Source organism: Desmodus rotundus, chromosome 5, assembly GCF_022682495.2.
Source record: "Desmodus rotundus isolate HL8 chromosome 5, HLdesRot8A.1, whole genome shotgun sequence".
Taxonomy (NCBI): Eukaryota; Metazoa; Chordata; class Mammalia; order Chiroptera; family Phyllostomidae; genus Desmodus; species Desmodus rotundus.
In genome coordinates, this window is record NC_071391.1 from 134,152,059 (window position 1) to 134,176,772 (window position 24,714).

The following is a 24,714-nucleotide window of genomic DNA, read 5'->3' on the forward strand; positions in this document are numbered from 1 at the left end:
ATAGCTTCTTGTAATGAGGTTAATTCTGATGACAACTTAGGCACCATTTTACTGCAAGATATAGATGACTTCCAATCCTCCTTATGAATTAAAATATTTAATACTTTTTGGTCTCATCACCACGATGGTTATAAATAGAAGTGAGACTGAGAGAGTAGTGTTTTTTTTTTTTTTTTTAATAGATGAGGCCAAAACCCTAGGATTTTCCTGCCAGATTACCCTGAATTTCATCATAAAATCTGCCTAGAATAGGATTTAAATAATGCTTGCATTAACGATAGTTAAAACTGATCAAATGCAGTTCTACCCATAGGAACACATAAAAAGTGCTGAGCCTTCCTTCTCATCAGGACCTATATATTTCTTCCTAGTTTTAAACTCAAAACAGGCCCTGGCTGGTGTGGCTCAGTGGAATGAGTGCCCGCCTACCAAAAAGGGTCAGGGGTTGATTCCCAGTGCAGGGCACAAGCCTGGGTTGTGGGCCAGGTTCCCTGTGAGGGGCAAGTGAAAGACAGCCACATACTGATGTTTCTCTCCCTCCTTTTCTTCCTCCCATCCCCTCTCTAGAAATAAATAAATAAAATCTTTAAAAAAAAACCCCTCAAAATAGGCCTCACAGTCTACCCCCTCCCCAAATATTTGTGCAAAACTAAATACCAATAACATACAAACATAAGGCTAAACGTCCAGTTCTTCGCTCTTCTGGGAACTTTCCACTGTGTTTGGTGCTAGTTTGGCGCTGTGTGTGTGTGTGTAAAAATCTGTCTTTTCTTAAAGAAGGAGTTGAATGGACGCCAATAGGTCATCTCCCCTGATGAGCAGACTGGCTTTATGATGATTATTCCTGCCCGGGGTAAAGACTATTCTGCACGCTCTTGAGCAGTCGGATATCACTTATAGTTGAGATTTTCAAAGTAAGCGAAGAACCTGGCTTTTTTGCTGAGTCCCAATTCTGCCTGTGAACTTGGGTACCAGAGAGTTCGGCGGGAAAGGAAAGGTGCCTGGGAGTTGGGAGTTGCACCACGTCTGTCTCGCACTTCCAACGGAGGACAGTCTAAAAAATTGGGGGAGGAGGTTGTGGGGAAGAAGGGAGAGCAGTACCGTCCTCCTCTTTCAGAAATGCGCCCCAGCCTGATATTTGGGTATTATTTCACCGGTATTTATAAGAACTACCACCGCACTCCCTGCAAAACACACCCAACTGCCTCGACTTCCCGTTAAAAGCAACAACTGAGCCCAAAGAGGGAATGACTGGGGAGCGAGGGGAGGACAAATCAATAAATAAAAGTGAGCGCTAGTGGGGGAAGGGGAGAGAAGGGAGAGAGGGAGCGCCTGGGACGCCAGACGGCGGCAGGTTCAATTAGCTAAACAAAGAAATCATGGCGGATTGTTTACACTTGGCAGCGCCCGGGCTGCACCGACAGCCCGCCCGGAGCCGCCACCGCCCCTGAGGACTCGGTCGAGCTGCCCCAGCGCCCTGGCCGGGTAAGTGACGCCGGCGCTGGCCCGGGGCGCGGCCACCGCACGCACCGCCCCCGCCGCCACCCGCCCCGCCGGCCTCCGGCGCCCCCCCCACCCGCCCCGCCACTCCCCCTCGTCAATCGCCCTAGCCCCCTCCTCCTGCCCCCGGCGCAGCTGGGCTCCGTTCGGATTTCGGTGACGCTGTGACTATGTTCCTTTGCTACTGCTGCTGCTGCTGCTAAGTGCTACCGCTGCTGCAGCCATGGGGAAGGGGTGGGGAGAGCTGGGGTGGGGGGCAGCAGAGCAGCCTGGGAGCAGGACTCCCTTCCTTGTGCCTGTGGCCTCTTAGGGTCAGGCCCTCCGGGCCAGCTCAGCTGGTGGCCCTCGGTCGTGCTCGCCTTGAGCCTCTGCCTCCTGGACCCAGGTGTGCGCGCTGCAGCCCAGGAGGTGGGGCCCGGCAGTGACCCCGCGGGAAGTGCCAGTGTAGAGCGCCAGGATGGCTACTGAAAGACGTGGCCCCAGGAAGGGTCACCTCTTCTATCTCAGGGTCAGTAGGCTTGCGTCGCTGTCTCCTACGTGGCTCTCTTGCCCTCCATCCCCATGACCTTTCTCACCCAGCCTCCCTCCTCCCTTCAGTAGTTCTCTGAGGCAGCCCTTAAGGTTGAGAACCTGCACAAGAGGTCCTACCTCTAAAGGCTGATCTGGCCAAAGCCGCCACGTTTGTGAGAGCTTTTCTAAAGGCCGACTCTTTCTTCATCTTTTTGGTCCCGAGGTTCACTTTTTTTTTTTCCATAGGATGAAACTCTCTTGTTCCTACAAAGGCTTTTAGGCCCGTGTCTTTGTGCAGATTGTGCAGAGGTCGGCGCAGAGATACTAGGAGATTGGCTAATGACGACCGGGGAGGAAAGCAAAGGCAACAAATAGGGGGAAACAGAGGGCAATGCCACCACCAACAGAAGGGGCTCTCTATATTCCCAGGAACGATGGTTTCCTTTGCGGGAATCCTTCAAGCATCATGGGCACGAATGACATATTTCCTTTGTAGAGAGGAAAACCAATCCTTAGGTCCTTCAAGTCAATCTCAATTTTCTTTTTAATTAAACTTGAATGTTTAGTACATTTAGCAGTTTGCGTTTTCTCGTTTTCGTGCTTCCCCTTTCCAGAGTCTCTATTAATGCATCTTACCTGTGTCCCACTGGGGGACAATCACAGCCAAGGACTGTGTGCAAGAGCAGGACTGGAGCTGGTAGCATTTGCCTTGGCACAGGCTCAAGTGGGGACTAGGGCAACACAACCAAGCCCAGTTGCTTCTTTTGCACATACCCTTTTGAGTCTCTGACATCCCGAGGCTGACAGGCTGCTAATAGACACTGTAAATTGTAGTTCAGTAAATTGCTTTATCACCTGAGAAAGAAAAATGCTGCTGTTTAAAAAAATCTTGTTATCATAGCAATTATTATATACTTTCTATACAAATATGATTAAAGTGAATGAATTTTTGATTCATAATTTTTATTATATCCTCTCAAAGCCCCATCTGGAATAAGGTATGCTCCTGCTTTTCCTTTCCTTTCCCTTGAAAGTAGTAAACATTGGGTAATTGAATCTTGTTTATTAGATTCAGCCAATTATATCTTTTTTTTCTTGTTAATCACCAAAACAACTTTCTATCCAACCCACTACATCTTTACTAAAACAAAACTTATTTTACAATTATAATTTGGCAGGCAAATCCTTACATCTTACCATCTTACTACTCAATTCTTTTTGACTCACTGATATTCCAAAAATTAAGATTTACTCATAGAGCAGGATAGGAATGGGAATGGCTAGCAAGCCTTTGCTAACTCAGGAACCCAAAACTTACTACAGTCAGAAGCTCCCATTGAAGATTGTAAATGTCTATTTTCACTTTTATGTGGACATTAGAAAACCAAAGTTGGTGCTTCCACAAAGAGCTTCTACCCAGATACTTAATTCACCATTTAGCTTGAGATTCCATTACTCAGTAACCCCAAGCACATTCTCATAAATGGATTTTATGTTGACTCTGTGCCCATACTAGGTCAGAGATCATCATCATGGAAGGAAGTGAATTGGCCTCCAAAGTGACTTTAACAGAAGCAGAAAGATCAGTCTTTAGGTTATAGATCTTGCTGACCCATTAAGGGTCAATAAATTAGTACACTGCACTTGAGTTGACACTTCTGAACCCAACTTAATGGGTTGATTAACTGATGGCTGCTATCTTCATTATGGTCTATTAGTACATTGTTAAACCTGAACTTAGAGTAAGAAATTGTTTTTATGTTTACTCTTTAGTTCCCAAGGTTAATCAATATTTATCATGGCCTTAACATTTTTTTCAACTAAAGAGATTAGTTAAATAAACTCTTTGGTGGAAAAAGGAAGATTTAATACTATGACTATATATGACTTTGGGATGCAAAATATATTCTGGTCGAAGAATTTGCAGTATACACAGAAATATGCATTAGAAACACCATCCCCAACTGGAAAAATACATATAATAGAAACACTAAGGATTTTACATTAACATCTTTCTCTTTAGTAGCTAGCACCCTGACTCTTTAATTTTCTGAGTGCATTTTACTGACTGTCAAATTTAATGTATGATATTTAGACTTGAAATGATTGTTTGTGTAACTTGCTGGTTAGGAATAGTTCTTTGTCTTCAATGCCTAAGCCTGGACTTTGCCTACCAGGAAGTGTGAATCTTAGACCCCAATGAGGCACACATTTGTGATCAACATATGTTAGAAATCAACCTCTTGACTGTACTATTAAATCCTTTGCATGTTTCTTCTTTTCTGGCCTTCCTGAAATTTCTGGAACATTCCAAGGTCGTTGGGATCTTGGTGGAATGGATATATCATCAGTGATTACTCTTTAATCTCACCATCAATATGTCAATAGTGCTAGGAAACTGCCTACAAAGATGGCAAAATTTATATTCCCAACCATGTGATAGATTAGGAGTTGTGGAGATGGTTTGCTTCCTATGGAACTTCATTCAAAACTCAGTCTGTTCTTCTGTCAGCCAGATTGCAAAAGGAGCAGTAATTTCCAGTAGAGAGTTTTGAATTGATTAATTGGTAAACATTTATAAAATGAAAGAAAAAACAAAACAAATCTAATAATTATTCTACAGGAAAATATAGGAGAATTAGGGAATTTTTATATCCCTAAAATCAAGGCTAAGAAGGTTGTCAAGGAAGTCGGATAGTTTCAAAAACAATGGATTGGTTTCCAGAATCATGAGAGGCCACCGAATTTGGCAAAGAGGAGATCATTGATGAACTTGGGGTGGGTAGTGTTTATTGAGGGCATAGGATCAAAGGCAAGATTGTGGGAAGACAAAAAGAAAGAGATAGTAAAAAAAGCTGTAGTAGATAATTTTAATGAAGAATGTCTCAGGATGATGTTCTTGAAAGGTGCTGTGGTTGACAAATCCTCAGTTCACAAGCCCAACTCTCAAAGAAAATAGGATCTTAGTAGAAACAGAATTAAAAGAGCATTAAGTACATTAAAAACTCAATAGCAAATAAAAGCTGTGGAAGGCACCCGTCTTCAAAACTAGCCACATTTGTCAGCATTAAAAGCCTGTACCAGCAGGTAATCCTCTTGAATCGTCTAGTCATTTGGGGACACATGGCCATAGGATTGTGATCAGCTAAGGCACAGGGTCCCCAAGCTCTAGGGTACACAGATTATTTTTGGCTTTAAGGTGTTTGAGCCCATTCTGACTTGAAATTCAATGTCTTTTACACTTGCTTTCTCCCTTATTTCATTTAAACCCTGACAAATTGCTTTTCTAACTACATAGCCTTTCTACAAGTTATCTTGGTATTTAGGGGAAGTTTTTTTCTTTTTTTTTTTGGAGGTGGGGTGTGCATCTGGTGTCATATCTTCGGAGTTAGAGGATGTGCTGTGAGCAGAGGCCTCTGAAACTCCGGACTACACAGCCCGCCGGAGAGAGCAGCCACATTCATTGTCCTGTCCTGACACTTACGAGATTGAACTCAATCAATAATATATACAGAGATTGTAGGCTTTGCACTTGTAACGTATAAAGTGAGTTATTTAATATTTGTTTGGCAAGACATTTTTATTATGATGTTGCATTGTGAGAAAGGGAGAAGTAAAAGCAAAACATTTGGCTTTGACAATCTGCAGATAGATCCGGGTTTGTTTTCCATAGGAATTTGATAATGTGGCTTCGAGGTATGCTGTGTGTTTGGAGCAGTAGTGGAGAGCTGCTAGGAGTCAGAGGCTGTGGAAAACAAAGTGGAGTAGCAGATATTGTCCTCCCCTCTACCTTCAGTGCTGCTCACCTCAGAAGAAGCAGTGATATAAATAACCAAGGCCTCAGACCGAGGCTAATCCGAATCTGTGGAATCTACTTTAAGGGAAAGCAGGATTTCAAAGGAGCGCCAGCTGTTATCATCAGTGGGCTTCCAGGTAGTGAGTAGGAGAGCTAGTAGGAAAAGAATCTTGTTGGGGTAAGAGGATGACCAGACCTTGCTGAGAGGCCAAGGCCCTGCCTTGGTCACAGTTGGCCTCCATTACTACCAGTATTCATGCTGGAGCAAGGCAGGCAGACGACGAATCAGAAAGACAGGTAGGCTTCACGTGATGGGGGTTATTTGGAGGCCTGGGTATTGCCCGAGAACTCTTTGTAGAGGAGCAGCAGACCCAACCCTCTTGCCGAATGCCACTCACTAGTGGGGTCGAGTTTTTAATGTTCTATTGTGTCCCTTTTGTGAGTTTTTTGGGGGGAGGAGTGTCCAATCCTCTCCCTTCAAAGGACAAAGTTGGGAGGGACAGGTAGGAAAAGGCAGGAGCTGATAAAAATGGGGAAACAAAATGAAACTGCAGGATTAAAATATAGTAAACCATTCAGGATATAATATTCTCAAGGTGTAGAGTTTGAAAGCAAAAAACCACATGCTCAAATGAAACTATGTGTCTAGGATTATATATTTCCAACATTGCACTGGAAGTTAGTTTAACTTGCTCTGAATTAATGTGTCAAAATTCTTATATCAAGTCTTTGTGTGTTGCCACAGCTCAATGAAATTTTTAAATCCAAAGATTACGCTTATACAACACATTTGTCAAAGAGCCTTCCTTTCCAAATGAAAGCTTCTAAAGATAGCCCAGGTGAAACTGAGCACTGGAAGGAGACAGTGAGTTTGACAATGGCATTTTATTGTCCATTGCCACAGTTTCCACGATACGGACACATTTTGAAAATTATATCTTCTTGAAGGCATCACATATGAATTAACATAACTCATTAAGTGACAACAAGTTAGTGGTTAAAACAAAAACAACACAACAAATACCAAACATCTTTCCTGTTTAAAAATTGGTTGAAGAATGATTATACACACGCAGATACACACACAGGAGAGGCTCTGTGTATCTCTAAGAATATCACACAATCAAGAACACCCACAAAACTCAACATATTGAACATCCACATCAACAGCTCCTGAAACATCAGTGTCTTCTGTTTTATTTCACTTTCTGTGGCTACCTCAGATTTGCAGTAGTCTTTACTTTAAGAATAATGTATACGTTTTCTATTGCTGTTTTTAAAATTACTATGAACTTTGTGGCTTAAGACAGCACAGTTTGTTACTTTATAGTTCTGTAGGTCAGAACTCTGACAGAGGGTTGCATTCCTTTCTAAGGGCTCTGCGGGAAACGCATTTCCTCGCCTTTTCCAACATGTAAAGGCCACCCACGTTCCTTTGCTAGTGGTCCTCTTCCTCCGTCTTGGTGTTGCATCTTCTGATCCTTCTTTCATAGTCACATCTTCCTCTACCCAGAGCTAGGAACAGTTTAGGGATCCGTGTGGTTTGACTGGGCATGCCTCAAGAGTCTCTCCATCTCATGGTCTTTAACCTTAAGGTCTTTGCAAAATTCCTTTTGCCATAGAAGATAGTACATTCACAGATTCCTAGAATTAGGATGTGGACATCTCTCTGGGTGTAGGGGAGCATTATTATGCCCAGTTTTCAATTCTACTTTCTTACTAACTTAATTTTGCTCCTCCTAGGAGCAGACTCCAAGGCAAGGATCCTAGTGCCTCAGGTTTATTTGGCAATAATACCAAGAAATGCTGATAAGGGAGTGGGGAAAGGAGATAAAGAATAAGAGAAAGACAAGAAATAGGGTATCCTCAAAGAAGTGGTCACCGGGATATTGGAGTTTAATCCCATTGGGGTACTCTGAGGGATAGTGTAGAACTCAAAGTTGTTCTAATGGAGGGCTGAGGAAAATTCAGCATTTATCCTCTAAATCCCCATGCTGATAGGCTCAGGCTGCCTCTAAGTGTTACCTTTCTAGCACTCCTGGCTTGGCCAAGCATGTTCCTTCCACCAGACTGGTGACCTCAAGCAGAGGTCACAGGTGTGCACAGCAAGCAGGCTTCAGTGTGAAGTGGGTGCTAGCAGTTTATGTGTGGGGCACCAGTAGGCACCTCTCAGGTTTAATTCATCACCAAGTCCTACCTTTTATTCTTCCTCCGTCATTTCTCTGACGCACCCCTCTTTCTATTGCTACAATTCAAACCAACTTCTCTACATCACTCTACTAACCCTTTCTTTCTACCTCAAGTTCTGTTTCACTACAATTTGTGCCATATCTGCTTCAAAGTTTGTCTTTCTGAAAACATGACTTTTATCATGTTACTTAAAGAAATAGGCAAGCAAGCAAGCACACAAAAGTCTTCACCAATTTCCTATTACCTTTGGGAAAATTTAAAAATAAAAATTCTTAGTCTGGCCTTCAGGTACATCCATTCTGGCCCCATCCTACCTTATCTTTGTCAATTCTTATACCAATTTGTGTTTATCAGCTTTTCCCTGAACCTGGAGAGCAAGAGAACTAAATTAATTTACCTCCCCCTCCCCCCTATAGTTCTTAATCCTTTGGATCTAAGCCTTCGTGATGTGGAACATTTCACCTGACACAGGTCAAATACTCTTGTCTCATTAATCTCTTTACTTGTCTCATTACTATTTTTAAGCCCATCTTACACTTTCTTTATACTCTTGGTGGTAGACTTTCTTTTTCTAGGCTAATGATCTAATCCCTGCTCATCCTTCAAGTTTCGGGTGAAACCTTTCCCTTCTCTATTTAGCCTTCCATTAGCCCATCCCAGCTGGAAGTGAGAGATGGCTCTTTTCTGAACTCTTTAAAGCTACTATTTTAGCTTTTATTATTTTTTGTTCGTAATTTTAGCTGTCTTTTCGTAAAAGGTAAGTTTAATCTTTTTTAGACAGGTTTTAATGCCTTTGAAGATAATAGGACATCATATATTTTTGCCTCTCAAATCCTAGAATGTTTTGCTTAGAGCGTGCATTCTTTAGCTATTTGTTGATATATTTGTTAAACACCAATAATTTCCTTTTGGGAAAATATAGAGCAGCATATTTTGACCAAAGTGAAAACTGATAAAGGGAAAAACATCAGCATTTTAGTGACATGTGCTACTACTGTGCCACAGAGCAATTTATTATGTGAGTTGATGTTAAAAGAATCTAGTTCTTTTTTTCTTTCTTCAAGCAAGCAAATTTTAAAAAGCTAAAGACACCAACAGGTTTGAAACTAAGATATCTTAAAAGTATAGAAGTTTGGATATGTCCCTCTATTCTTAAACCAGTGCAAAAGGCTGTAGTGAGAATTACAAAGGATCTTTTCATTCTTGAAAACTGATGAGGGACATTTAAAAACTGTTTGGGCTCTTTCATTAAAAATTTTCTCATTTAAAATCCGATTTTAAAAGAATCTAGGGTATGACTGCACTTGCAAGGCAAAAATATCCAGTGGCTTCTTGGATGCTGGTTCTTCTATTTTCCATTGGAAAAAAAACATCCCTGTTTTTATTTTGATCTTGTGAGTCAAGGAGGTGACTGCGAAAAGCTAGGAAGCCTCGTGGTTGATTGTTATGTATCAGCATAGCTTTTCCTCTGTGCACAGTGGTTCACATCAGGGCCTGTGTCTTGTGTTGCCTCTTTACTGTTGGAAATAGTATTTCACAATGATTTTAATCTGGTTCTTTGGACTAACAATGGCATCATAGTTCTGCCAACAGAATAAAGTTATCTGTCAGGGGGGCATAATTTGCTAATCTCTGACCTCATTAACACCAATCAATTGAGTTAATAAACAACATAGATTATTAATACTAATGTGGATCATTAGCCCAGAAACAAACAAACAAACAAACAAACAAACAAACAAACCCTCTATGACTAAAGGAATGAAGGAAAGAAAGCATAAGCATGAATACTAGTAACATTCTTTAGTAGTCTAAAGAATGGAGTTTAAAGTACTGAAGCCTGGGCCCTGCCTGCAGAGATGCTGAGCCAGTAGGGTTTGGGCTGTGTTTTGGACATCGGCATCCTGAAATGAACTCCAGGTGGCTGAGAATCCCTGATCTAACCCCTACCATCTTCTGCATGCTGACGGAGTGTGGACATTGCAGACTGCAGATCTTACAGACAGTATAGAGGTTATCTATTCTCCTCTCCTAGACAATGGCAGAGTTGAGCAAGCAGATCTAGCAGTATTAAGAGGGATGACTCACATCCATACAACAGGAGTCTGAGCATAATTTCAGGTCCCCTCACCCCCGGACCACAGTCCTTCCTACTTGAAGTGTGGTGCTTGGACCAGCAGCATCACTTGGGAGCTTGTTAGAAATGCATAATCTCACGCTATACCCCTGACCACCTGAATTGGAATCTGCTTTTCAACAACTTCTTGCAGGTGATGGGCATTCACATTCCTTTGCAAAGCCCTCACCCTAACCATTGCTTAACTGCAATCTCTGAGAGTCTGGAGTTTCATTCCCCTCCATAGCTTCAACAACCAGCATAGTACCTGGCACTTGGAAGGTAACAGTTGGTTGAATTTTCAATTCCTTTTTGTTGTAAAATATGTTAGACACATACTTTTGAAAAATTATTCTTTGAATGAATGAACTTGATTATACTTTCTATATACTATTGAACGTTTCATCTTTATGAGCCTTTATTGAGTGCCTGTTTTATGCTAAGCACTGTAACTACAACGGTACCTGAGATACTTTCTGGGAGCTCACTGTCTAGTTGGGGGAAAGAGAGGGACAATAAACAGATGTGATAATACTGTTGGGTAAGAGACACAGTGGAAATATTGTGGCGTAAGAGCCCACGATGTTTGCTATGGGGACATGGAGAAAGAACATTGAGTCTGGGACTTTGGGGTGGTCTGACATGGTCTCTGGGGTGGCTTTGAGGTTTTTAGGGCAAGTGAAAGCAAAGTTGACTCCAGACAGTAATCAGGAGTCAGCCAGCTGATGGAGGTGTGGGGATGCAGGTGGCATTGTTCAGAGGGCATGACGAGGAGAGAGAGAGCAGCTCAGGCACAGAGAGGGAAACCACCCTGGGAGTAGCTGCTCTTGGTAATCAAGTGGAAGGAATGGAGTAGAGCCCTACGGATCACAGGAGGGGTAGGGTGCAGGGAAGAGAAGAAGGTTCCTGTATTTTTTACTTGCCTGGTTTCAGATGTAAAGGAAAACATTTAGACAACAAGGGGCAGGCCAAACATTTTAGAGTTTGGAAGTATTCATTGCATGTTAACTGGGGTATACATGACAGCTCTGAGTTTGACGATATTGTAACTGTGCTCTTTTGGTCTGTATTCTCATAGCAGCCTAATACTCAGAATTGACAAAAAACAAACCAAGGGCCAGTCTAGTCCAGACAGAATCACCCAATTCCAGTACCTTCAAAGTACCTTTCCTTCTTAAATGAGGCCATGGGTCTAGACCTGTGCTGTCCAGTATAGTAATGACTTAGCCTTATGCAGCTATTGTGTGCTTGAAATGTGGTTAGTCCAAATCGAGTTGGGCTGTAAGTGTAAAATACCCATCAGATTTTGAAGATTTATTACAAAAGAGTAAACTATCTCAATAATATTTTATATTGATTGCATGTTAAAATGCTAATATTTGGGGTACATGGGGATTAAATAAAATGTATTAAAGTTAATTTCACGCTCACTTTTTTAATGTAACTACGAGAACATTTAAAATTATATATTTGGATCACATTATATTTTGTGGGCAGAACTGGCCTAGAGTATTTCAACCTCTAGAGGCAACCGAATAATCACTTTTTTTTTTCCACCATGGAAACACACTCCCAATTCCATCTGTGCCTCCAGGTGATGTGGATGTGGTTTTGCTTTAAAGTTGTAGAGACACCTTTTCAACAGTTGTGTAACATCGGGGTAAAGTCAGTGAGTAACAGGTAAAACTTTACCTTTATTGAGTATTTTTAAAGTTTTTATTTTAGTATATTTTTTAAAAATCACTACATTTATTTTTATTTCATGGTTAGGCAGGTTTGTGACTTGTCCAACTCTCTCCAAAGGCTGAATAAAATGCCATTGTCAAATACACCCTCTCTAATCTGTATTATTTGACATACACGAGGTAGGACAGAGCTTTAGGTTCTATTTTCACTTCAGTGCAGATGTGAAAGTTCCAGTTAATGAGAGCATTGTGTAAGTGTTTGTGTTTCAGGAATAAAAGGCTCCCTGAATCTGCCTTAAAGCTTTAGATATTCTGTACATGGAATAAAGTGACATGCTCAAATTAACTGTGGCCAGACAGATCCACATGATGTGAATGCAAATGTTTGAGTCTTGTTCAAATTAAGGTTCTTGGTATTGGGGAAAGCTCCTTCTCACTAGGCAAGTCAAAATCACTGTATCTCACTCTCTACTGGGACATATAGCAGTTCAACATTTGCATTTAACTCACCTGTGAGATTTTATCCAATGTATTTATTTTAATACATTTAAAGGGAACTTCTTTAGTGGTTGAAAGTCAATCCATGTTTCATTTCTTTGGCTTTGGAGAACTTCAAAAATCCTTCCACTTTGTATCCAGTGGTTGCATGGTTAATTGGAAAGACTATTGAGGCTAGAGTTGAGTTCTGGAGTGAGCAGACAGGATTCTGTGCCTCACCATCTGGTGATCAGAAGCCAGTCAGTTCACCAGAAAACAACTTTCTGAAAGAGTATTTCTTTCGATTGCTATTTCTCCAAAAATTACTTCTCTGAAAGTCAATTCACGAAAATCCAGTTCCCCTATTGAGCTATTTTTGGAATGACCAATTTGACAAATCACCGATTTACCTGATTTATCAAAACTTTTCTTTTTAAGCTTTCCTAAAGTTTATAGCAAATCTGGGGATATTCCATAGTTTTAGTTTAGTTTGGTCTAACTCTTCTTGTTTCTATTCTTGCTACAGCCACTTTACACTAATTAGTTGATAGGTTCTGAACAAACTTCAGTATTGTCCAGGTTTTCTCCATGTATTGGTCTCTGGCTTGGCAAATTATAATTAGTGTTTTTGAAATCATAATATGTGCTTATCTTAAAATCAAGAACTTTTATAAGTAATAAGGATAAGGTGAGTTTCTTGCCATCCAACTCATTTTTTAATGTTTATTTTTTTTCCTTTTTATTGAATTTATTGGGGAAACACTGGTTAACAAAATTATACAGGTTTCAGATGCCCAACTTTACATCATCTGCACACTGTATTGTGTGTTCATCACCCCAGGTCAAATCTCTGCCCATCACCATTTATCTCCTCTGTACCCTCCCCCTCCTCTGCTCATCCTCCTTCCTCCCTGCAATCCCCACACTGTTCACTGTGCTCATGAGTTTTTTCTTTCTTTCTTTCTCAACCCCTCCACCCTCCACCCCTTGACAACTGTCAGCCTGCTCTCTGTCTATGGGTCTGTCTCTATTTTCTTCATTAGATTCCACGTATGAGTGAAATCATATAGTTCAGGTCCATCATGCTATTGCAAAGGGTAAGATTTCCTTCTTTTTTATAGCTGAGTAGTATTCCACTGTGAAAATGTACCACAGCTTTTTTATCCACTTATCTATTGATGGGCCTTTGGGCTGCTTCCAAATCTTGGCTATTATAAATAATGCTGCTATGAACACAAGGGTGCATATATTCTTTCAAATTAGTGTTTCATGTTTCTTTGGATAAATTCCTGGAAGTGGAACTGCTGGGTTATAAGGCAGTTACATTTAAAAATTTTTTTGAGATAACTCATACTGCCTTCCACAGTGGCTGTGCCAGTCTGCATTCCCAGCAAAGTGCATGGAGGTGGCAAGGGTGTGGAGAAAAGGGAACCAACTCATTTTTACTCTGCCCATTCCCTTTTATACTTTTTTGATTCACAGATTTGCTAACTGGTGTAAATGAAATGGATTATTTAATATATATTTTAAACTTTTCTTTAAAGTACCCCAAATGTGAAACATACAGAAATGGCATGTAGCTGATTTGGACTGAAAAATGCCCTGTGGAGCTCCTTGGCTTAAACGGCTATGGCAAAACAAACAGGCAAACAAAAACCACTAAACAATATTAAACTCAATCTTCAAAATATCATTAAGCACTATTGAACCATCCCATGCAGCTCAGTTTGCTAGAAATTTTATAAAATGCAGAAAGGTTATGACTTCTCTTTGTTATATTGACTTGGTACAAGTTTGTAGGAAAATTTGAGATGAAAGGCAATGCCGTTATTAAAAGCCATAGCAAAAGGTAGGAATGCCTAGATGGACCATATAATTGGGACCTCAGATTTGATATATACTAGTCATCAATACAAAATGAATGCAAATTCCTAAAAATTTTGCCATGAAAACAAAATTAAAACAGCTAACAAAAACTTTAAAAAATAGTCTTCAAAAGTTTACCTCCTATGGGAAGTATTAATTGCTGTAAAAGTGATACTTTAAGGAAAAAAGTTCTTGGTAAATTCAGCAAATTCTTCACATTCATCATTTGATAAATTGTCCATTTGGTGAATGGATTTTCAGCATATTTCCTTAAAAGTGTACAACTTGGGGCAATTTAGTCAACTGTTCTAAGTCGCACTTGCTTTATTCTATGAATGGGGATGATAAAGATGAGTATGTCTTAGGCAGGGGTGTCCAAACTTTGGCATCTCTGGGCCACACTGGAAGAAGAGTTGTCTTGGGCCACACAGTAAATACATTGTGACACATAATCACAAAAAAATCTCAATGTTTTAAGTAAATTTACAATTTTCTGTGGGGTTGCATTCATAGCCATCCCGAGCTGCAAGCAGGCCGCAGGCTGCAGGTTGGACGCCCCTGTCTTAGGGGTTTTGTGCGGTAACATGTGTTACCTCACACTTAGTGTACTAAATGTCATTTCCTTTTGCATGGCGTGAAAGTCCATCTATGGTTGGGCCACTAACCAGCTGTGTCAAATATGACAATTTTCTGGGCCGTAGCTTTCTTAACTGTAAGGTGAAGGGATTTGACTAAATTATCTCTAAGATCTCCTTCTACCCAGAGAATTCTGTGGTATTAAAAACAAAAACAAACTTTGCCTACTGAAGCAAAACTTGCTTAGATTTCAAAACTTCTGATGCCTGGGCTGCACTGAAGGATGGGATTCAGAGATTAAGTAACTGGGTCACTAGTGCTAATTATGAAGGGCCTCTCTGAGTTGTTTGCTGTGACCTTAAATATTTTTTGGTGACAGGAATCCCAGGGGTGAGGTGCTCTTTAACAACCCAAAGGAAAAACAAATTTGGCCCTAGCTAAGCCATAAGTTGAGGAGGGGTGGCCGGAGGGAGGAACCGGACTCCCTGGGTATCTCTGGTGGCCCATGGCTTCAAGTAGATGTCTGAGTGTCCTTTCAGCTCCAAAAGCCCCTACATACACTGATGTGCATAGAGTATGGGGGGCGGTGCTAAGGGTGCCTGAAAGCTGACTGGGCACCTACTGTCATGTATACTAAGAGTGAGTGAACCATTGGTTTCTGTCCCTATCTATTCTTGCCTGGGCTTTTGGTTACTTCATCAGTATTATGCATTTATTTGCTATCCTAAATAGTCTCTCTTTTATCAAAATGAGATAAGCACAACATAAGCCTGTATCACAGCATCTGAACATTTCTGTGCAAAGCAAGTCTTTATTCTGGTGGGAGTGAATAGTACTTGTGAATTCAAATTAGAGTAATAAATAAAACCTTTTTTTTAGAACAGATCGACATGCTTCTGTTGAAAACAGCTATTGCCTAATTTAAAATGCTATAGAAAACCCCAACTCTTTCTTCTTCATGTTTTATCAAGTTAGAGGTTTTTCCCCAAACACAGCAAAGTTTACAAATGTACTGATTGTGTATCCAGTCAGTGCTGCATCCTTAGACCAACGGCATTTCCCCGTGTGATTTTAAGTCTGTCTTCAGGACTTCTAAACAAAGTAGAAAGCACACACTTTCTTTACATTTCCATCCATAAAATGCAGCACAAATCTCACAACATTTACTCAGGGGAAAAAGAAAGAGACATCTCTGTGCTCTAGGAACCACTGACAGAACATATTGCAATCTTTTCATTAAGTTCACACGAAATGAGGATTTAACGCATGGGCAAAACAGCCCATCCCTGGAGGTTCCATTGCCCATAATCCCACCTTGAAAGTAGCTCCATATTAATTGTTGCAGCCAAGTGGACACGGAGTTTTACTGCTCGGCACTCCCAATTCACAGATAACTGCAACTGTGGAAACCTTTGTTTTTCATTTTCTAACACATCATTATTCAAGCAAATATTTCATAAGTTCACTTAAACCCAGAAATTCCATGTGGATGAAGCTAAACATGAATGTCTTTTCTGTATTTGGGTCTTGACTGTATGACTTTTAGAATATTTAGAAGGGCATACAGGGGTAAGTATAGACATACATATGAATATCTTACATTAGAAAATTCATTTTTCATAAACTGATAATTTGCAGACTGGTCATCCCCATTATCAAAGAACCAGCTGAAGCTTCCTTTAAGTCACCATAGTCCTAGTTAGTTTAAAATATGATTTGATTTCTAAGTATTTTATTTTCACTTCACTCCTGGGATGCATTTATTGTTTAAAGTGAGGTGCACCTGGATGAAATGAATGTTTATAAATTCTGGCATACCTTTGCCATTTCTGTGCCTCAGGTTGTTAACTGCTGAAGTCTTACTTTATCTGAAATTATGTAGTTCAGCCTTTTAATAAACCCAGAATAAGTGAGTTCCCCAAAGAACCATTGAAACATATATTATACTTATTTCCTTAAAACAAAGAAAACACAATTTCCTATATGGTAAATCCCTCCCTACCCACAATTCCACCTTACAAATAGGAAGAGCTCAGTTGTGTTGGGGGACTGTACACAATTTGCAACTCTGGTATGGTTAAACAATCCTGGCGCATAATCAGCCAGTAGGACTAACGTGCCAATTTTGAATTGTTCACTGTTTTTATTATAGGTTCTAGGTTTCAGATGAACAGGAGCCTCCTATTGCTTTTATAGCAGGATATTAAATCGCAGCCTCTGGCAAGCGGCACCTGCCCTCTTCCTGGCACGCTCTAGTCAGTCGTTGGCCATGTGATGCTCTGATGTGATGTATATTTTGTGTTTTGCTCTACATGGGGATATAAATGTTGGGAAACAATTTCTCCCTGAAGGTATGCAACCTATAGTGTCAGGTCTTGATAAAGCCTCCACACAATTAAAATTTAGTGTGTATGGAAGGTCCTGTCTTCCACAGGGTATTTTGAGTGGTGAATGAAAAAAAATCGTATGAGAATCTTAGACAAATGTATGCAATATCTTGTTCCCTTTGGATGGAAATTCCCTGAAAGCTCTTTTGCCCTAGCCATCTATTATATTGGCCACACAGTATGATGTGTTTAACACAGCCTATTGTATAGAGAATTCATCATATATGTGTGCTGATCCCTTGTCTGTCCTCTGTAAGGAGATCAGTATGTTCTCCCCTAAAATGGAAATTAGGAGTATTTGAAATAATTAGTAATCACTGAATATACTATCCATCCTTATGATTTATCTATGAATATTCAATCATAGATTTTTTAAAAGTTGAATAAATAAGGCAAAGATTTTTTAAAATTTCAGTCTCTGAATTTCAGCTCAGAACAATGTTTAAGTCTATTATTAAAATAAAAGACAATTTTAACATCCTTAGTTTTGGCATTAACAGTATCTGAATTTTATTATTATGGTAATTTTCTTAAAGGTCCACCTTCCAGAGTTGCCTAGCTGAGCTTACACCTTATTACTCTGTTAAAAATGGTGTTTTTATTTGTTAATACACAATTGTAGGACAATGGATGGCTTCTTGAAATGTAATGTATATTTAAGCTTTATCTCAGTAATTTACTAAATCACAAAAATGTAGCATCATAGACTTAGAATAGACCTTAAAATTCTCCAGCCCAACCACCATCTGATGCTTAAATCACCTTTAAAACATTTTTTCAGAACCATTTTCATAGGTGTACCTCAACTGTAATGAAGTCACCCTAAGACTGGGCTTCTATCCAATATCCTAAGCAATTTCCTCTCCACCCCCAACTTCAGAGCATACTCAACACACTGATTAAGAGGAAGATGAGGCATTTCTGAACCAGGGAAAAGGTCACTACAGAGTCCCTTAGTCACTCTTTATTGAGTGTGTGTCACTGAATTTTAAGTTTAAACACCTGATGTGCCCTTAGCAATTAGGCTTTTGTTCCTGACTTTCTCAGAGTCTTTGAAAAATGGAATTCAGGTACCATAAGTCTATCATTGAAATTTGAAATGGCATAATAGGCAGTGGTATGCTGAAACAGGCTCCCGCCGGAAACAGTGGTTTGGCAGTTAAGTGACACTCGAGTTAACTGATATCCCTTTGTTAGCTTGAAATCAGTCTTGGTGAAAGTATTTACACCACAGAAATTGGCAAATGGTTTAAATTGTCATCCTAAGATATTCATCATTGAATATGAACAAAGATAACAGGTGAAATGCATTCCAGATACACTGCCTAAAAGAAACCAGTGCTGGAAACTCCTGGCCAAGATAGAGGCATAGATAGATATACTTTGCTTCATCGCACAACCAAAAGAAGGACAACAATAAATTTAAAAACAAACAAAAAAATAACCAGAACTACCAGAAAATCAAATTGTATGGAAGTCTGACAACCAAGGAGTTAAAGAAGAAGCATTCATTCAGACTGATAGGAGAGGTAGAGATGGGCAGCTGGGGTGGGGAGGACTTGAGGCAAGGCAGCAGCTGGTGAACTGGGCGGTCCCACATTTGCATGCGGATAAACTGGGAGGAGCAACTGGGGAGCAAGACAGATGGCACAACCCAGGGTTCCAGTGTGGAGAAATTAAGCCTCAAAACCTCTGCCTGTAAAAACCTGTGGGAATTGCAACAGTGGGAGGAACTCTCAGCCTCACATGAGAGTTTGTTGGAGAGACCCACAGGGTCCTAGAATGTACACAAACCCACCCACCCAGGAATCAGCACCAGAAGGGCCCAATTTGCTTATGGGTAGTGGAGGAAGTGACTGAAAGCTGGCTGAGAGCTAAGCAAGTGGCACTGTTCCCTCTTGGACCCCTCCCCACCTTACAGCAACACAGCTACATTGTTGTCCCACCTTGGTGAATATCCAGGGCTCTACTCCTTACTACATAACAGGTGCAGTGACACAAAAAATTATGGCCCAAATGAAAGAACAGATCAAAGCTCCAAAAATAAAACTAGGCAATGGAAGAGATAGCCAGCCTATCAGATGCAGATTTCAAAACACTGGTAATCAGGACGCTCACAGAAATAGTTGAGTATGGTCACAGAATAGAGGAAGAAGTGAAGGCTATGAAAAGTGAAATAAAGGAAAATATACAGGGAACCAACAGTGAAAGGAAGGAAACTAGGACTCAAATCAATGGTTTGGACCAAAAGGAAGAAATAAACATTCAACCAGAATAGAATGAAGAAACAATTCAAAAAAGTGAGGAGAGGCTTAGGAACCTCCAGGACAACTTTAAATTCTCCAACATCTGAATCATAAGAGTGCCAGAGGGAGAAGAGGAAGAGCAAGAAATTAAAAACTTATTTGAAAAAATTAATGAAGGAGAACTTCCCTAATATAGTAAAGGAAATAAACTTCCAGGAATACCAGAAAGCTCAGAGAATCCCAAAGAAGTTGGACCCAAGGAAGCACACACTGAAGCACATCATAATTACATTATCCAAGATTAAAGATAAGGAAAGAATCTTAAAAGCAGTAAGAGAAAAGGAGACAGTCACCTGCAAAGGAGTTTCCGTAAGACTATCAGCTGATTTCTTGAAAGAAACCTTATAAGCAAGAAGGGGCTGGAAAGAAGTATTCTATGTCATGAAAGGCAAAGACCTAATCTTTTGCTGGGTCAAAGACCCAGCAAAGCTATCATTTAGAAAGGGAGGGCAGATAAGCATTTCCCAGATAAGGTAAAGTTAAAGGAGTTCATCATCACCAAGCCCTTATTATATGAAATGTTAAAGGGATTTACCTAAGAAAAAGAAGATGATCAAAACTATGAACAGTAAAATGCCAACAAACTCACAACTATCAAGAACTGAACATAAAAACAAAAACTAAGCAAACAACTAGAACAGGAATAGAATCACAGACATGGAGATCACGTGGAGGGTTATCAGTGAGGAGGGAGAGGGAGGAGAACAGGGGAAAAGGTAGAGGGAATAAGAAGCATAAATGGTAGGTAGAAAATAGACAGGGAAAGGTTAAGAATAGTATGGGAAATGGAGAAGCCAAAGATCTTACATGTACAACCCATGGACTTGAAGTAAGGTGGGAATGCTGGTAGGAGGGGGTGCAGGGTGGAGGAGAATAAAGGGGAGAAAAAAATGGGACAACTGTAATAACATAATCAATAAAATATGTTTAAAAAAAAGAAACCAATGCTGAGAGATTCTGGCTTTTAAAAATAAATATTATGGTAATGTAGATAACCATGGGAAACTGAAATATAGAACCTTACGCTAGAGACTATTACAAAAGCATCCTTTCTCTCAAGATAACTTGTTCTTTTGGGGGTCAGTTCTTTAACTTCTTGGGGGAACTTGAAAATTTACTTAGGTGGCTGGCAGAAAATCACTATTCTTTGCAAATATTCTATATGATAGAGTCATAGTTTTGGATAACTGATCCATGAATGGAAAGTCTCTGGGTTGACTTGCAGGAGCCGTATACAAAGTAACGATAATCATTTTTTAAAAATCTGTGATTATGTATGGATGTGATAATCTGTAGCAGCACTATCAGATAAATAATACATATTTTAAAAATTTCTGTAATTACATGTTTACCCGATAGGCCAGAACGACTTTGTCCCAAGGAGCTGTTACAGACTGAGTACATAATACATGTTTTAAAGTCCATAATTACATATGTAAACGATAGACTATTGAGTAAATAATGCACATTTTAAAAAGTCCATAATTACATATTTACATGATAGTCTGTAAATTCTGTAATTACTTATTTACACAATAGACCATAACAGCTGTTACAGTCTATTATGTTAACTCTCATAGAATTATATTATGGATTTTTAAAAACACCATAAAGAACCTAAGAAATGGAATGATGGAAATGAAATGAAATATAAACTCATATTTACTATAACTCTCAAAAGAGGGCTATTCAAAGTTTAAACTATTTCAAGGTAAAACTCATGGCTGATACTTTATTGATAACTACTGACTTAAAATTTGTTTGTAGAAATATGTGGCTACAGAATCAATGGGTGAAGAATAACTGGTAGTGTGATAATAGGCCAAGTTTTTTTTTACCATTTCCACATATGAAATTTATTCTTTATATCATAAATAAAACATTGTATGTAGCTTTTAATATTTCTCAACCTCATTACAGTGAGGCACAATCATTAGAATTGTATTATGTTCATTTATTCTTTCAGTGGAGTAGAATATCTTAGAGTTTGTACACACTAATGAGATTTTGAGTTTGTGCATAGGTTATACGTAATGATAACATATGCATGTGTATGTTTTTCATGAGGATTATAGTTGCTTTCTTATCTTTCATGGGTCTTCATGGGTTAAGAACTCATGGTACATTTTGTGTCGAACTTCTGATTTATTCTGAAGTTAAATACTACATCAATGCAACCAAATGAGACTTCTGTCCATAATTACTACTAACTAGCAGGGCTAAATCAAGCAAGTGAGAATCTGTCATTTAGTCATGTTGGACCATATATTCTTAGTAACAAAAAACAGTATGAGAGAAACCTTTGATCCTGTTTCTTAGGTATTATTCTGTAAGATACTTGACAGCTTGAAATAAGTGAGTGCTTGATTTTCAGAGAGCTGTTATACAAAAATAAATCTTCATAGTTCATAAAATTTGTTTTCACTTCATATTTGAGCTATAAACCCCTGACATTTTTCAACAACATCCATGGATGACATTGTTTAAACCAGTGGCTTTCAGGTTTCTTTGACAGCAACTCTTAGTAAGAAGTAATTTACGTTAGGAGCTAGTATATACATGTACACAAGACTTTCACAAAACCATACCTACCCTTATAAAGTGTAATGCACTGTAATAGATCGACTCTAGTGTTTTCTTTTTCATTTTGTAAACATAGTGGTTGTGACTCACCAAATCAGTTTCATGATCTACAAAATGGGTCCCCGCTGGTAATTTGAAAAACATTGATTTAGACAAGGCTTTTTACTGCTGGGGTACACAAGGCTTCCATACTTTATTATATGTCGATAAAATCTGGTTAGATTTGGAACGGAAGCATTCTTGGTGAATCATAGTTGTGTAGTCAAAGTTCGACTCATTATTTAAGAATATAGAAATCCATAGTAAAGATGTAAATTTTTTCATCTATGTCTCTAACATTAAAGGTCTTAAAATAGAGCATCCTACAGTACATTATTCAAGAGTTTTGGTTACTATTGAAGCTGTAGAAATTATTTAATGGGAGCGTACAGAGTGATATATCAGATTTCAGACTCGGAATGTCCTGCTTCAGAAGGGATTCATGTCATGGGCATCGTTGATGTTCCAGTGCAGGTTTGGAAGCAGAAAAAAAAAAGAAAGAAAGAAAGGAAATACTACTGCAAAAATGATAAATGACCAGACAGAGATTTTCATCTTCTTTTTATGGTAAGGAAGTCTTTGAATAATGAAATTTCACAAGGTGTTGAAATGTATCTGAATTTTAATGAAAGAATTAATTTGAAATTAGGATCCCAAATGAAAAAGTCACCACTATTTATTTGTAAATAAAGCTGAGCATTTAGAAAATTGTTATTGGTTTACTCTCCTTTTCATTTTATATGTCAATGTTCATTAAAATACAGTATGCTAAGAGATTTTGTTACGGGATGTACAATAGAAAAAAGTGATCAAAAAGCAGCCACACTTCTGACTGCGTAATGGAAGGTCTAAAGTTGCTAAGCGCTCTAAAATCTATACTGTCTACTAGTCTCTATCTTGTCAATACTTTACATTTGAGGCGAAATGAGACGAAGGAAATTTGTGTTAGTGTTCCTCCATGAATACCTTCAGACAACAAATTTATATTTGTAAATTCAGTCATAATCTCAAATATGTATCATGCCAGAGCTTTTATTTTGATTAAAAAACAGTCTCTCTACTCCTGTTTGCTTTTTCTTCTGTGCCCCTTTCCTTAGAGTACAGTGCTGTATGCATCCAGCCTTTCTCCTGGAGAACTGGCAGTCCTCCCAGGCCCCTCACCCTTCTTCATTCAACCTGTTCAGTCAAGACCACACCTCTTAGTCTATTTCCTAGATACATCTTGAACTTGCCTCTTTTTTCATGCCCTCTGTCATTTTTATATTCAGAACCTCATTATATTCTAACTTTGTTTTTTTGAGCCTCCGGGAGTATCCCCCTGCCTCCAGTCCACTTGTATCACTTCATCTTTGGCACGGCTATGGGGCAGTCAGTCTAAAATTAGCTGAAGATCATGCCTGCCCTCTACTGAAGATTCCCTTTCCTCTTGCCTTCTCTGGCCAGCTTTGCTCACCCTTCAAACTGCAGTGGTGGAGCTTCCCTGGTTCCCTTGGTTTTGTCAGGCTCCCTGGGAGGCCACAGCCTGTAGCCTTGCACTATCAGAGCGCTGTCAACTTGCTTCACTTAGGGTTTGTGTCTCTTCCTCATAGAACTTTAACTTCTCAGAAGGTAGTGACTATATCTTTTCCCCAGGAAATAGTAAGTGCTGGATACATAGATGTGGAATAATTAGATGGAAGAACCGCTGTCTCAAAACATTAATCTACAATTCAGGCTGACAGTTATCAACTAGATTTATCTTAAGTTGAACTCAATCTTTTCAATTTTACCAAAGAAAGTGGAAATAGGGAACACAGGAAACAGGAGATATATTGTAGAGAAAGATTAAATTTTCCTACAGATTATAGACTCAATTAGGAATTGCAGACTCTGACATTGTATTTTTAAGAGAGAGATTGAAATCTATCCCTTTCCTGGGTTTTTCATTATGTACATGTAAATTATTTCCATGTTGCATGTGGCAGCTTTTCCTGAACTCTATACTCACATTGGATGTTGCATTTTTAAAACCTGAACCACTTTATTTAAAAAGAAAAATTATTTACCTATATGCTGCAACTATGAATGGACATCTTTGTCGGACTTTTTTTCTGAAGGAATTTCCCTCTTGCTACGTTGAAGTTTCAGAATTTGTGATTTAATAGCAAATGATTGCATCACTTGGCTATTATAATGGAAATATGTATGTGTCAGAGAAGTTATTTATTTTATATGCATTTGTTGTTTTCATTTTTATTATTATAATGGAATTTGAAGACAGAGATAGATTTCCTCCCTGCAGTGTTAACTACATTAAGGGTTAGTAGTATGGAATGTCATTTGACTACTGGCTCTTATAATGATAAATATGTCCATGACAAAACCTACTGTGAACCTGTACTCTCTAGAATTTTCTCTCTCCCTTGGCTACTATTTTACCTTAAGGAGAAAGCAGAGGAATGAAGTAGTTGTAGATTACTTCTAGAAACTTGTCAGCAATTAAACAAAACTCATACATATGAAGCACAGCTTTCCCTTTATATTATTCTGCCATCAGTTATGCAATATGAAGTTTTTTCTTTTTTCTGTTGTCCTTCTTATTTAAAGTTGATGCTCTTAGTGGTGCTGTTGTCCATTCATAAATATGCCTTGAAATACAGGGTGTGTGCCAGGAACATTGATAAGCTTGATTCTTGGTCTGGTG

General features: G+C 39.2%; 1 long non-coding RNA gene across 2 annotated transcripts in view; it reads left to right on the plus strand.

Annotated features, from left to right (window-relative positions):
* Positions 1-1,388: 1,388 nt before the first annotated feature.
* The window catches only part of LOC139440928 (uncharacterized), a 535,155-nt gene continuing 511,829 nt past the window's right edge, over positions 1,389-24,714 (plus strand). For both annotated transcript variants that reach the window (XR_011651245.1, XR_011651246.1), the window contains exon 1: positions 1,389-1,485. This is a non-coding gene — a long non-coding RNA (uncharacterized lncRNA). The remainder of the gene's footprint in view (positions 1,486-24,714) is intronic.